This window comes from Capsicum annuum, chromosome 10, assembly GCF_002878395.1.
Source record: "Capsicum annuum cultivar UCD-10X-F1 chromosome 10, UCD10Xv1.1, whole genome shotgun sequence".
Lineage (NCBI taxonomy): Eukaryota > Viridiplantae > Streptophyta > Magnoliopsida > Solanales > Solanaceae > Capsicum > Capsicum annuum.
The window spans coordinates 9,587,044-9,603,211 of NC_061120.1; the positions used below are offsets into that span (position 1 = coordinate 9,587,044).

Consider the following 16,168-nt stretch of genomic DNA (forward strand, 5'->3'; position numbering starts at 1 on the left):
TTTTTTTTTTTTTTTTTTTTTTTTTTTTTTTTTTTTTTCCTTTTTTACTTTTCTATCTCTAACTTTTATTTTGAAAAGACAAATATGTATATCACACACATATTCAAAAAACATATAAAATACATAGCCATACAGATTTGGATATGTATTTACGGTACAAAACATACATATGTATTTACGATATACATATCATATTCATATTAAACAGTAACAAACATAACTATACTATATATCTTCATATGTATTTGCGAAATACAAAAGTAACTCGTATAAAATAAGAATATACATATGGATCAAGTATGTATTCTGTAAATACATATGTAGAGCTATATGTATTTTATAAGGTGTTGGATTTGTCTTTGAACTGTACATACTATGTCGTTTTAGAGGGTAACATATGTACTTATTTGTTTTATTTTACCGTTTAAGATATCTATCATGTATTTTTTATTACCTTATGTATATGTATATAATTGTCATTTTATTATAGAGATTTTGCGTCATATATGTTTATATATACATGAGTCAGATATGTATTTCTGTAAATACATCTGCAGATATATATATATATGCCTGATTTTTTACCGTAAATACATATGAAGATATGTATGTCTATTTATTTTGTATATTTTTTGAATATGTATATATCATATAGACATTTGTCTTTTAAAAATAAAAGATAAAGATAGAAGAGTAAAAAATAATACAAAAACAAAAAACATAAAAACAAAAAATAAAAATTCAAAAAAAAAAAAGAAATGAAAAAGGAAAAAGAAGAAGAAAGAGAAATAGAAACTAGAAATAGAAGTGTAAAAATAAAAACGAAAAAAATGAAAAAAAGAAGAAGAAAATGAAAAAAATATTAGAAAAGAAAAAAAAACGAAAAAAGAAAAAATAAATAAAAAAGGAAAAAGGAAAAAGGAAAAAAAAAAGAGGAGAAGTAGAAGAGAGAAAATAAAGTGGAAAGAAAAAAAATAAAAAAAATAAAAAAATAAATAGCTAGAGATATAAGAGAATGATATTTTGAAATTTTGAAGATTATGGAAATAATAATTTTCATATTTGATTTTGATTTGGAAAAGGAATCTACTAATATAAATAAGAGTAACTTATGGAAATTTAATTAGATGATAATTATTCCTTATTTAACTCAACTAATTTAAGTAAAACAAGGACAATAAATCTTGTTGTATATGTATTTGTATAACAACAGTTTACTTAAATACAAAATACAATTTGTTATTTTTCGTAATTATGAAACTATTGCTATAAAATTTATAATTAAGACTCTATAGTTGCTATTTTTAAAATTTTTCCTAAATTTTTTTGGGTTTCAGCTGGGCCTAGGGCCTAGCTAGATTGAACAAATTTATAGTAAACTACGGAAATATGTACCTGGAAGTCTTGGATGGTTCTACACAAAAGTGCACCTAATTGCTGTTGTTGTGTAAAGCACAAAAGTTAAAGGGCACTCCACATTGTCAACATGATGTCCTGGCCTCTTAGCACTAGTGAGATGTGAACTCACACATATTTAACCACTAGATTATAAGCATCGATGGTTTTGAAGGTCAAGCGAGGATTTTAAGTTTATAGTTTTTGAGTTTTGAACTCTAGGACTTAACACTTTTGGATCTGAGATTTGTTACTTGTTCATATTAATTGGATTTTTAACACAATACAAGATGTGCTAAAATTAAATTATTGAGTTCTGTCGAATACGTAATTATATTGCAAATCTGCGGTTGTTGAATGTTGTGTTGTACTCCCACCGTCCCAAATTGCTCGTCTCAAATTGAGATGCACATTGATTAAGAAAAATAATTAATAACATGCCTAGTTTACCATAGTACCCCTATTAAATGATGTTTACATTTTTATTTGAAGAAAAAACAATTAATGCAAAGGGTAAAAAATGAAAAACTTTTTTTGTCTCTTCTTGATTAATGAAGAAAGACAAGTAAAATGGGACATTAAATTAGAAAATTTGGGATGGATAATTTGGGATAGAGTATAATAAACTATTTGTAGGCAATTTTTTTATTGTGTTGACCTTTCAGTTGGCAAATGCTATATGAAGAGAAAAAACTCTCTTCTATCTATCTTTGTTTTTACTTGCACTAATTGGCCAAATAAGCTTAAGGCCGAAACATGATTCTATCAATTAATCATTATTTCAAATAAACGCTCTTGTCGTAGGTTAAGTAACGTTTGCTAACTTGCACTGATACAAGTTGGGGAACTGAAAATGAAGTGAAGCACAGCTAGAATCAACAAATTAGTTAGAAGTAGTTAGAAGAATTCAAAATTTTGTTTTTACTGTTCATTGCAGTTATTACTGTAGTTCAAGTCACATGGGTACTTAATCGGTTAGAGAGTAAGTTACAGCTGTCAAGTGGCATTGTTAGCTATAAAACCAAGCATCACTGGTGTAAGCATTCGTTCATGAATAATATCTCAAGTTTCTCTCTTCTATGTTCTCTCTATAATTTATTTTTAGCTTCAATTCTCGGATTAATCCCTGAATTAGCTATCATCTTCTTCGAGCATAGCTCCTAGATTAACAATTTTCAGTTGCGAATTCCTAGTGCATCAATTGGTATCAAAGTTTGTAGGTTCTTGGAAAGATAATAGTGAGAAGTAAAGGTCAAGATAAATCTGGGGAAGAAATGGATGATAAACTGACACAAATTCAAGATCAGCTGCAGCAGTTAATGGAAGGAATGTTGAATATGAATGCAAAAAATCAACAGACTAATAAAGAATTGTTAGAGATTCGTGAAGCATTGGGATCAATGGCGCATAAAGGGAAAGGAAGAGAACCAAACTGAGCAGAATCCACTAATGGAAGGGCTGGTTCAACGGAGCTGCAGCAAGAGGAAAGGCCCAAGGAAGGTCATCACAACTCAAATTCACATGGTAATTACTTTACAAAGTATTCTCGACTTGAATTTCCTGGATTTTCAGGCCAAGATTTAAGGACTTGGTTATATAAAATCGACCAGTTTTTTTCCATGGATGAAGTACCTTTTGAGCAGAGGGTTAAGGTAGTATCCATCCATTTTGATAATGAGGCCATAGCCTGGCATGGAGCATATATGAGGTGCAGGAATTCTGTAGTGGATCTTACTTGGACTGAATATGTCATAGCCTTAAATGAGAGGTTTGGAGATGGATTTGAGTATCCAATGGAAAGCCTAAAGAACTTGAGACAAACTGGTAGTGTAAGGGAGTATCAGGCAGAATTTGATAAACTTCTGACTAAGGTTAACTTGTCAAACAAAAATGCTATCAACTGCTTCCTAAGGGGTTTAACTCCAGCACTAAATAAGGCTATTAGAATACAAGGTCCTAAAACACTGATGCGGACTTATAAGGTAGCTAGGCTACAAGAAAAGGTGTTTGAAGCACAAGCTCAGTCATGGGGTTTGAAGGTACCTTATTAAGAATAGTAGTGGATTATTACCTACTCCTGCAGTGGTTAAGCCTGTGTATACCCAGAAACCTTCTTACGACCTTGCATCCAATTACACTTATAAGCAACCATTTGAACAAAAGCAAATTCGAGATAGCAAAATTCCTGGTAAAAGGATATCAACGGCAGAAATGAATGAGAAGAGGGCAAAAGGCCTTTGTTTTTTCTGTGATGAGAAATATGTTCAAGGGCACAATTGTAGAAGTAATAAACAGTTGTATATGGTGGAGGTAGAAGAAGTAGAAGATGGGGACATGGAGTTAGCTGAAGTACAAGAATCAGTCCCTATTGTGACTAGTGAAGCAGATGAGTTCATGGTTATATCATTACAAGCTCTTACAGGAGTGACATGATATCAAACACTTAGGGTCACAGGGTATCATGAAAAGAAACCCTTGCAGGTCTTAATTGACACCTTATCCTTTGATTCATTCCTTCCTTCAGGCCAAGTATGAAGTGACTAGTTCGATAGGACCAGGATAATTTTTTGACCTCCCGACTTTGGAAGCACACAACTTTATTGATCAAGAGGTAGCCACAAAATTGCAATGTAAGGCTTCTCCTATTCATGAGCAGTCTATTAGTGTAGCAGATGGCAGAAAAGTTCAGACTGCATCAGTATGTAAGGATCTCACTTGGCTTTTACAAGGCACTACATTTTCATCTGATTTCCTAATCTTACCACTAGGAAATGTTGACATTGTATTAGGGGTTCAGTGGTTAACTACATTGGGAAGAATCTTATTTGACTTCCAAAATAAGTCCATCGAATTCAGGCATCAAAGAAATAAGCATGTGTTAAGAGGAGCTGGAGTACACATAAAAGCTGCTAAGGCTAAGTCCCTAATCAAGCAAGAAGGCCAAGAAGCTCAAATGTTCATGATGACAGTAACCAACCCAGCAGTAAATGAAGTAAATTGTTGCAGTATTCAAGTCACTCTAGGTACTAACTTGTTACCAGAATTGAAACCCTTATTGGAACAATTTGCTTGTATTTTTGAGCTGCCTAGCACCTTACCACCTTATAGAGGTGCATTTGATCACAAAATTCCATTGATGGAATCAGCAATTCATGTTAGTAAGAGACCTTAAGATATCCTGGATTTAAGAAGGATATTATTGAGAAATTGGTACAGGAGATGATGGATCAAGGGGTTATTCAACATAGTTCTAGCCCATATGCTTCTCCTGTGGTGTTGGTGGGAAAAAAAGATAGGTCTTGGAGACTTTGTGTTGATTATAGAAGTCTCAATCAGTTAACTATTAAAGACAAATTCCCAATTCCCATGATTGAAGACTTGTTGGATGACTTAGGGGGTGTTGTTATATTCTCAAAGATTGGTCTTAGAGCAAGGTATCATCAGTTGAGAATGGCTGAAGAAGACACTCATAAGACGGCTTTCAAAACTCATGAAAGCTATTATGAGTTTTTGGTTATGCCTTTTGGTTTAACCAATGCTCCATCTTCCTTTCAAGGACTTGTGAATGCAGTTTTCAAACCGTTATTAAGAAAGTCAGTATTGGTGTTTTTTGATGACATCTTAATCTACAGTAAATCATTGGTTGACCACTAGGTTCATGTTCATGTTGTGTTTGAACTAATGAAACAGTATCGGTAGTATGCTAAGATGTCTAAGTGTGACTAAGGTGGAGTATTTAGGCCATTTCATCAATTCAGAAGGAGTTTCAACTGATCCTAGAAAGATTATAGTTGTTCAAAATTGGCCTATGCCTACTAATCTCAAACAATTAAGAGGATTCTTAGGACTTACAAGCTACTACAGGAGGTTTATACATGGTTTTGGAATTATATGCAGACCCCTTCATGATATGTTGAAGAAGGAAGGGTTCCACTGGTCTGAACAAGCTTATGAGGCTTTTAGTAAACTAAAACAGGCATTGGTTTCTGCTCCAGTGCTAGCCTTGCCTAACTATTCCTTACCTTTTATTGTGGAGACGAATGTTAGTGGTAAAGGAATTGGAGCCGTGTTAATGCAACAAGGAAACCCTATTGCTTATATAAGCAATTCCTTAGCTCCTAAACATCAAGCTATGTCGGTGTCTGTATATGACAGAGAACTGGTTGCTCTCATTTTTGCAGTTACCAAATGGTCACACTACTTGTTGCACAACCATTTTATAGTAAGAACTGACCAAAAGGCCTTGAAACACCTGCTTGATCAACCAATTCACACTGATTTCCAGATTGCTAGTATATCCAAACTAAAGGCTTTTGATTTTAGTATTGAGTACAAAAAAGGCTCTGAGAATAGTGTTGTTGATGCATTGTCAAGAATGCCTGATGCTGAATTATTAGCCATCTCATTACTCACTCCACATGATGAATTGTACATGAAGATTAAGGCATCTTGGGAAATGGGAAGTGGATCCTGCATTACAAGTGATTATACAGAAAGTTCAGACACAACCTTTTAAATCCTACACTTGGTGTGGTGGCCAACTTAGATGGAAAGGAAGGTTAGTTATAGGTGATGATCAGCAGTTGAAACTGACATTATTTCTTTGTGGCATAGTACTCCACAAGGTGGACACTCGGGCATGGATGCTACTATATGGAGGTTACAATCCCTCTTCTATTGGAAAACACTGATTGCAGATGTGAGGAGGTTCATCAATCAATGTGATGTTTGTCAAAGACATAAGTATGATGCAGCTACTTCTCCAGGGTATTTGCAACCTCTACCTGTTCCTGAAGATGAAGATGTATGGACTGATATTTGCTTATATTTCATTGAAGGTCTGCCTAAATCCCAGGGTAAAGATGTCATCTTGGTGGTGATAGACAGGCTCACCAAATACAGTCACTTCTTAGGTCTGCAACACCCATACACCGCTCAGTCAGTTGCTAAATGCTTCATGGATAATATCTTTAAACTACATGGATTACCTATTACCATGACTGGTGACAGAGATCTAGTTTTCTTAAGTGCTTTTTGGCAAGAATTATTCACCTTGCAAGGTGTAAACTTCAGAGATCTACTGCTTACTACCCTCAGATTGATGGCCAAACTGAGGTGGTCAACAGAACCTTAGAGACTTACTTGAGATGTTTTTGCTCTGATTGTCCAAGAGAATGGGCTAATCATCTCTCCCTGGCTGAGTGGTGGTACAATACTACCTATCACACCACTATCAAATGCACACCCTATGAAGCTTTATATGGTCAAAAACCTCCCATTCATCTACCTTACTTAGTGGGTGAAAGTGTTGTGGAGATGGTAGACAGAAGTTTGGAGGCTAGAGAGACTGTTATTCAGTTGCTAAAATTCCATATTATCAGGGCTCAACAAAGAATGCAAGACATTGCCAACAAGCATAGATCAGATAGGTCCTTTGAAGTAGGTGATTGGGTTTATCGAAAATTGCAACCTTACAGACAAGTTTCAGTGGTTGCCAAGCCTTTTAACAAACTTGTTGCCAAGTATTATGGCCCCTATATGGTTGAAGACAAGATCGGAGCTGTTGCTTATAAGCTCTTACTGCCTAGTGATGTTCTCATTCACCCTACCTTCCATGTCTCTCAACTAAAGAGGTGTCATGCCTTACCTCAGAGTTTCACTCATCTGCCTGTCATACATCTTTCTAGTCCTTATTGCCCTATTCCAGAGAGGGTGTTAGATAATTGATTGGTCAAAAGGGGAAACAAAGCTGTAAAGCAAGTCTTGGTGCAATGGACTGGAATTGATTCAACACAAGCTACATGGGAATTCCGAGTTACCGCTGAGGATTTCTTCCTTTAATCCTTGAGGACGAGGATGTTCTTTAAGGGAGGGGTATTGATACAAGTTGGGGAACTGAAAATGAAGTGAAGCACAGCTGGAATCAACAAATTAGTTAGAAGTAGTTAAACTGTATTAGAATTCAAAATTTTGTTTTTATTGTTCATTGCAGTTATTACTATAGCTCAAGTCACATGGGTAGTTAATTGGTTAGAGAGTTAGTTACAGCTGTCAAGTGGGATTGTTAGATATAAAATCAAGCATCACTGGTGTAAGCATTCATTCATGAATAATATCCCAAGTTTCTCTCTTCTATATTCTCTCTATAATTTCTTTTTAGCTTCAATTCTAGGATTAATCCCTGAATTAGCTATCATCTTCTTCGAGTATAGCTCGTAGATTAACAATTTTCAGTTGCGAATTCCTTTAAGTGCATTATGCACCTAGACACGATGGTAAGACGACGTAAGACAGCAGTGGGACCGCCGACGCCGCCAATACCTCCGACGACTACTGCTAAAGAACATCATGGAAGAACGATTACACCTGATTCCGGCATACCCCATACACTTGCTCCATTGAAACTGAGTAGATGGTTACCAGGTAAGGAAAACGTTGAAACAGTGATACCAATGCTTGACAATGATAATTTGATGAATCACCCAGACGATGGACCTAAAAGCTCCACTGCGGTAAGGAAACTAAGCTTTGCTATGCCGCCAATGGGTGAAGTTGCGAATCCTACTGCAACAGTAACTCAGGTTAAAGGTAATTGCCAAATTCAAAATGGGCTGAAGATTTCTTACATACCTCCCGTACTGAAGAAGGGTCGAAAAGTAGGTCAAATCAACTCTACGGAGGTTAAACTGAATGAGAAAAATGGGTAAATGCCTAAATGAACATTTATTGGGAGGTACTCCAAGCTTCAAGGATATGCTCAAATTTGTCTCCAGTGTTTGGAATTGGAACTATGTTGAAGCACCAAGGTTCTATCTCCACGATGAGGGGTATTTCATATTCTTATTTTCTACAGCTGATGACAAGTCTCAAATACTGTAGAATGGACCTTGTACGTACAATAAATTATCTATGACTTTGCGGAGTTGGGAGAAGAACTTCAAATTTACACTTGAAATGTTGCGAATCGCTCCTCTATGGGTTACATTCCCAAGATTTATTATTGGTCAGAGAAGAGTTTAAGTGGAATTGCAAGCAAAATTGGGTAGCCAATTTGTGTTGATCACTTAATAGCTGAGGTAGAACGTATATCCTTTGCTAGAGTTCTTCTAGAGGTGATATGACACGGGTCCTACCAACAAAGGTTTATATTAAAGAAAAAGGGTCAGTTCTGACTCAGGTAGTAGAATATGAATCGAGACCTGTAGCATGCCCGAACTGTAAGCCGGCTAGACCATGGGCAAGAAGAGTGCAAAAATGAGAAGAAGGAATCAGGGCAAAGACTAGAGCTGTAGAGGAATCAAGCACCTAGAAGAAGGAGATTTAAACCTATGTGGCTACCTCGAGATGCTAAACCAGATGGGTTTGAGCTGAATGTGTAGGTTTGGAAGGGAAATCACGCTACTACTGGTAAGAATCATGAGATGATTATGCACAGTTCTAATAAGGAAGATGTAAATGCAGGGGGGGGGGGGGGGGGGGGGGGGGAGGGGTAAAATATAATGTTGAATGCAGGGGCGGATCTGCATTAGGGGTGGGGAGCATTTTTGTATATCTTGTATTTATATTAAAAATCTATTAAACATATAAGAATAATAAGTGAGGAACCCAGTAATAAAGTTGTTGGTTGGCTCAGTGGTCCAAAAGAGACTTGAAGAAGTGCCTCACACTCTATACCCTAGTTCAAATCCCCTTGAAACGACCATTTTTAACTTCTTTTGTATATTATTTATTTTATCGGGAACCCACATGATTAAAATCCTAGATCTGCCTCTGGTTGAATGATGCACTAGGGGAGGTAAGAAAAGCACTAAATAGGGCTAAGCACCTGATTTAGGAGCTTTTAAATGAGAATCAGTGCTTAGTGCTTGGAACATTCGAGGGCTTAATAAGTCCTTTAAGCAGAAGGAATTAAAAGACTTCTTGCTAAGGAATAACGTGGATGTTGTGGGATGTTTAGAAACTAAAATACAAACTCACAATGCTGATAGAATAAAGAAAAGTTTTGGTAAGGACTGGGCTATTTTCACAGACTCTCCTACTACTGTAAATGGTAGAGTATGGCTTTTCTTGAGGGGAAATAAAGTTAAAGTCACTATATTGGATACTGTAGCACAATTAGTTCATTGCAGAGTTGAAGATGTTGAAACTGATTTTAAGAGCAATGTGACCTTTGTCTGTGGATTTAATATTATTGTAGAAAGACTAAGTTTGTGTAGTCATCTGAAGTCTTTGGATAGGAAATGTAATGACCCACCGATAATTCTAGGGGACTTAAATGTTGTGTTATCATTAACTGATAGAGAAAATGAAGATCACGTCACTCCCTAAGAAATTGCAGATTTTCAGGGATGCATAGATGATATTGAGGTGGGGCAAGTTCTGAGTAGGGGAAGACACATGACTTGGTGTAACAAAAAAGATGGAGATGCAAGAATATACTCACATATTGATTAGGTTTTGGCAATAGCGCTCGGTTTCAACAGTACCATTATATTGAAGCAGAATACCTAGAATACCTAGCACCTGGATGCTCTGATCACTCACCTGTGCTACTGATTACCAAGACAAATCCATTAAACTTAAAAAGGCCTTTTGGACTCCAAAATGTGGTGCTACAATAGGAGAATTTTAAAATGGTGAAGGATGTATTGAGAATACAAATACAAGGACATGCAATGTACAAACTATGGAGGAAATCGCAGTTCTTGTCTCAAAAGGCTGGACAGTGGAAGAAAAAATTCTCTACCATAGAATTGAGGCTGAACGTGCTAAGAGACCAGCAACATGATGTTCAAGAGGACATGACAACTGACCTGTTTAATCCAGTGCTAATAACTCAAGAGAAGGCTAATACTCTAGGTCCTGAAGAAATGGGAAAAAGTGAATGATAGGGTTCTGAAGCAGAAATCCAGAACTACCTGGATCAAGCATGGTGATAGAAACTCTAAATGCTTTTTTGCTCAATTGAAGGCAAGTCAAACAAGGAATAACATATCCTCAATATATACTGAGCAAGGGGGAAAATTAATAGAACCTGTGCAAGTTCAACAAGAATTCCTACAGTTCTTTCAGACTTTACTAGGTACGACAACAACAACATTGCCTTGTTTAGATATTGGTATAACAAAAGATGATCCCTATCTCAGAGGTGCTCCAACAGTAAGATTTGCTGCTGCCAGTGACTAGAATGGATGTAGAAAAGGCTTTGAAGGACCTACCCATGGCTAAGAGTCCAAGTATTGATGGTTTTAATGCTGGATTTTTAAAGATCTCTGCCCCATTATTGGAAACGAGGGAATTGCAGGGATGTTGCAGTTTCTGGAGAATGGTAAATTGTTGAAAAGTGCTAATACTACTATTATTACTTATCCCAAAAGTGTCTAACCTATATGTAATATGTATCAAGTGCTCATACCCGAAAGGTTATCAACTCATTGAAGTCTGTTAAATATGAAATCTAGCAGGTCCTAAATTGCATCAGATAATGACCATAAGGCGTCGACATCAGAATTTTGACTTACAGAATCTTTTTGAGTTCAAAATGTAGTCAAGATGAACCAGCAATGTAACTCATCATCACTTGGAACAGGGCCAAACAAAGCAAGTTCCTCCTCGGCCCTCTTCTCTGCAGCCCTCTTCTGCATCCTTCTGGTTTCTCTGGCGGCTGAATCAATTTGAACTTTCTCCATTACTGTACCAAAACCGGGAACTGTCCTGTTCAGCTTGTTGTATACCTGGACGCTGAGGTCATGGATTAGCTCAAACAATCTCTGCATGTCAAGGCAAAAACTGTCAATATGTGACCTTACTGATCAATATTAGCATGACAAAGAATCCTAAATTTAGGCGTTGCACCATAAAATAACCTGTGTGAAATAGAGATAAAGCTTTACCTTAAGGTACATCAAACCTTGCCTAGTTTTAATCTAAAATTAGGAGATCGGATCATACGAATCCCCCCACATGACATAAAGCAACAAAGAGTAGTAATGCATAGACACTAACTTGCCGAAACGCACAACACAAGAATCACCAAAAGGCAAAAGTCAAATTCAGCAACCAACATACAAAAAGAGAAACTTTGTTTGTTGGGATCAAGCACGTACCATGACATCCCCGTTCCAGTCATCAATATATGGAGGACCTGTTGTAAAGGTCCCAAGAGGCTCACGGTACCATTCACCACCATATGTTATTTGATCCATGGCTTGTTCAACACTTAGAACTTCCCATGGCCTCAATCCAGGAATAACCTTCTCTAATTCTTTCCTGTTTCATGTAAATGACCAGTTCCGTTATCAGATTATGAATCAACCTCGCTCGGAGTATTTGTGAAAGGAAGTACTTGATGCAACTGAGAATCTTCTTTTTAAATGCGACTTTTCTTTCACCTTTAATTAAATCATAAATTAAAACTGTGATATGAAGAAATTGATAGTGTTCTAGAACATATGACAATGTCAACTGGTGAATACAAGACCAAATGATCATACATAACTTATTCACCAACTTAGTAAGAACATATGCATCGGCCTGGTGTGATCGTTTTGCTAAAGGAATCTAAAATATTGTCTGCGAGTGTCAAAATATGGCTCAGTCCAGCGCAGTACTACTTTCAATGAAATGATACGTGGTGCCATTATGAACCAGAAACAGAAATCTACATATGTGAAAGTGCATTACAGTTTTATTCTTTATTTTATGGTTGACGAACAGAATATATACCACTCTTCCAATAAAGTAAACATTCTCAAAATTCTTTACCAGTATTGACAAATGGAGATGAGTTATAAGTTTCTGACATCCACAATAGAAAGAAAAATGTTGCGAAATGAAATGATACTATATACCTGAGATCTTTTGGGATATATTTGTTTGGCATGTAGTCAGCCTCCAAAATTGATGTCAGCTCTGAGCCACTAGCCCAAAGAAACAAGGCATGACTCGGAGTCCTTCCACCAGGCCAGACACCACCATTTGCTTCTAGCACAGCCAAATCACGCCTTTTACTTTCATAAGCTTCTTCTTGCATCTGCTTATATGTCTTCGGCTCATGTCCTCTGAGAGGAACCCAAGGAGGTATACCTTTCTGTAGTTTATGAAGGAGAGAAGTAGCAGCAGCACCTAGTCTAACTGCACTTCAGCCAAATAAATCCAAGGGATCATTCGTATGACAACATGGACCTCAACCTCCATGGACTGAGAAATAAAACCAAATCTACAAGTGCAGAATAAGCACAAAGGTAACATAGCATGGTGACAAGCATCTGAAGACGAACACGTAATAATTTTAAAATGTTTGCGGGGAGTAATTTATGATTTACTGACTAAATTTATATGAACATGTGCTTCAGAGTGCCAGGGATTCTAGAACCTCTCTTTTCTGATTAATTTATCGTTGAAAAACTAATGCATATGCAGAGTAATCTTGACAAGTTACGTGTATTACTTGAAAAGACAAACCTTCCCAAGTGGCAATTGCTTTTTCCAGACCATATACCATTCCGATGGGCGCCCATTCATCCATGTTCTCACCCCAAATGAAGGTGTGCTTATCAATGATTCCAGCACCCCAAGCAGTCTTAAGTTGTATTAATTCCATTGGTCCCCTAGAACGACCTAATTGATCTTTGTAGAACCACCCACCGCTCCGCATAATAACTGGAACTCAAGCATTATAACAACAGTCAGCAATTGGAAAATAAGGATAAACAACAAAACCAACATGTCTGACAATTTCGCTGTAACGAGCATAGCACCAGATCAGCAAAGTGCAAGCTATTTAGCTTCAAATTAAACATTAATGTAAATCATGATAAACTAATAGCAAATATTTAAGAGCATAACTAACAACATAGCACCAAATGACTCTGAACTAACATGCAAGCTAATAGCAAAAGCTCCCGTTCAAAAATATGAGCAAAAAGTTAAGAGAAATCAGACAAGCTGTACAACTTTTGAATGATATGTTGCAAAGAAAACAATGATGCCATCATAGTAATTTTCCACTAAGCACATGTCGACAATTCTTAGGTTTCAGTTTTCCTTCGCCAGCCAGTAGATTTGTATCGTTTTCTTTGCAACTGTATACACTCAGATCAAATGAGAGAATGTATTTTTTCACTCCGAGATCTTCTTCCAGGGGGGATTTCTGACTTAACAGTGCTACCATTAGAATCTCTTTGTTAACAAGAATGCTTGATAAACTAACAAGTAACTCCATGTTTTCTTCATCAATTGCCAAAGAAATTGAAAGAACATTGTTTCTTCAGATGTCTATTGTCCAAAGAAATCGAAATGCAGACAACAATATACACTACGCAAAAATTGCAATCATCAAAAGAACAGAATGCCATCAAGATGACTAAATAAGTCCACAAGAAAAGCAGTGCCCGCAGCTAATACAAGATAAGAATCTCCAACCACGGCAATCTTGCTAAATATCCCATAACTCATAATTTAAGGAGCAAGAATCCTCAGCAGTTCAAGAGGTACAGGACAAATGAGCACAATATTTGCTAGTAACTAGAAGAATAACATAATATTGAGCATATTAAGTGTAGAATGAATGTAAGCAAACTTACAATCATAATATCGCTTTTCAAGCTTTTTGTACCCAATAGCCTGGGCAGCATCAATGGGCTTTCCAGGTGGGTATGGTCGTTGACGAAATCTCCAAAGCCCAAAAAAGAACTGTCTTGCAAAATCCCAAAACTTATCATTTGATTCCTTTTTCGTCTTTATGGCTTTTCTAGGCATTGGTCTCCCATCCAATCCAATGACATTTGGCACTGCCTTCACATAAATCTATCACAGTTGGGAAATTATTGAAATAGAATGAACATCGACAGTTACCGAGGTATACCCAACAATCACATCCATGATCATCTTAAAAATTTATTGTTGCTGGAACTCAAATTTTTTCAAAATTATGACTTATCAAATAGATTTACTTCTACCATATCATAGAAAAATAACTTAAAAGTTATATATGTTACCTTTAGATACACAAAAGACTGTCACTTGTAAAGGTAATTTCACAATAGTCAAACAGAAATTATATCATGTCCCATTATAAATTTTATATTGCTAAAATAAATATCAAAATAGTTTCTTAAACTAATTTGAGGAACAAAACATCACATCAAACTTCAAACATGAACTGTTAAATGAATTAAAATTTTGAAATTCGTAAACGTGGCATTAAAATTTATTACTAATGAAATGAACCGATTTGGCCATAAGAATTATTCACTTCTTTCCCACGATATTTTTTCACTTTATTTAAAAACCAGTGTTTGGCCATAAAAAGTCCAAATCTAAACCTGAAGTTCAATTTCAAATTTGGAAAAACAGCTTATATAACTTGTGTTCCAACTCACCACTTCTTAAAGTTGTAGTTAAGCACATTAGCATTATTCCAAATATTCTTTGCAAAAAGTATAACCAAACGCAACTCCATATTCAACTCAAAATACATAAATTCCAAATAAAGTGAAAAATATTTGGAACTTCTGGCCAATCGCCTATTAAGTTTCAACTCATACTTGACAATGTTCTTCCATTACTAATGATAAACAAGTTACACAACTAACAATCCTAAGCTACATGGGGTCTCAATCCTAAGCTAATTCAGACTACCTTTCTCATTCCAATGCCTAATATTGGATTCTCTAACACTACGAATTCTGGACATTGTTTTCACTAACGAGCAGAAGGAGTAACTAACTCGAAAAGTTGTTGTCATGTGATCAGGTGGTCATGGGTTGGGTTTCCGTACAATAGACCCTTGTGATCCGGCCCTTCCCCAGTTGTCGTGCATGCCCTTCTTTACTAATCGGGATGGATAAAAAAGACTCTAGTGAACATCCAACATTGCTTCTATACTACTTTGACCTCATTGAACTACAAATAAATACTACAAACAAACAATAAAAATAAATACGAGAAGTTAGTTCTTTTTGGATACCTGCCGGCCACAGTTTCTTATCTTCACTTCGATAAGGAGCAGAATTCTCTTTAAGCTCAAGTTCATTGATTTTATCAGCAATCTCTTCAGCTTGAGCCAAGAACTGTATCACTGGACTTTCCCTAAACTCAGCCAACCACTTGTCACTCTCCTCAATTTCCTCCTGCGTCGGTTGTCCTTCTCCTCCTCGAAAATCGGGTCCTCGTTCAGAATCCGCTCAACTTCTGGAGCATGTCGAAAGTCGGATCGGGTCGGGTCTCGCATTCCCAATAATATTGTTCCACCTGGAGATATTTTGGGCTTTCTTGAAAATGGATTTGAAATGGAAGTAAAAGGAAGGGAATGCTGCTGATGGGGTTCCCATTTTAGGGAATTAAAGTGGCATAGGAGATTAATTGGTTGAAATGGTGTTAAGGGTTTGTTGAACCAATTGTTGAATGGATTGAAATTAATTGACGCTGCCATGAACACAAAATGCAACTCTATGGATTTGCAGTTTTGGATGGGTTAGAGTATATGAAAGATGGAGACGATGGCCATCTCGTTGGTTTGAGTTAAAGCGATAAATAATTCTGCCTACAATAAAAAATTATTTTATAGAATTTTATTTTATATAAGTTATTATTTTATGGGGATTAATTATCTCACTGTTTACAATATTTGAGGGATATTTTATATGATAAATAAAAATGTTTTTATATTTTTTTTCTTTATTTATTTACAGTGATAGAATATCTCAAGGAAGAACCTATTTATACATTCAAGTTAAACATTTGTATCATTTAAGTTAGACATAATACATAT

The 16,168-nt window shown here is 36.1% G+C and overlaps 1 pseudogene; it reads right to left on the bottom strand.

Moving 5' to 3' along the window:
* Positions 1 to 10,777: 10,777 nt before the first annotated feature.
* Positions 10,778 to 15,932, bottom strand: LOC107845547 (annotated as a pseudogene).
* Positions 15,933 to 16,168: the final 236 nt, after the last annotated feature.